The sequence below is a fragment of the Buceros rhinoceros genome, unplaced genomic scaffold (assembly GCF_000710305.1).
Source record: "Buceros rhinoceros silvestris isolate BGI_N320 unplaced genomic scaffold, ASM71030v1 scaffold37872, whole genome shotgun sequence".
NCBI classification, from domain to species: Eukaryota; Metazoa; Chordata; class Aves; order Bucerotiformes; family Bucerotidae; genus Buceros; species Buceros rhinoceros.
Genome location: NW_010401358.1, coordinates 1 through 286, shown reverse-complemented (window position 1 = coordinate 286; position 286 = coordinate 1).

The following is a 286-nucleotide window of genomic DNA, read 5'->3' as shown; positions in this document are numbered from 1 at the left end:
GTCACCCGGCTTTACAGGCGGTGACTAGCCAGGGCAGGGCGGGGTGGAGCGCTCTTAAAGGGGCTCGACCGCTATAAAAGGGGCTCGGCCGCTGTTAAAGACGCTCGGCGGGGAGTGTTACCTGCTGTCGTTCCTGTGTGGGGCCATGGCGACCTGCTTGCAGCTGAACACCGGGGCCAAGATGCCCCTCCTGGGGCTGGGAACGTGGAAGGTAACGGGGATCCCGCTGGGGAGCTGGGTACGCACCCAGTCCCTGTGCCGCTGCCCCCGGCCAGATCGCGGCGGG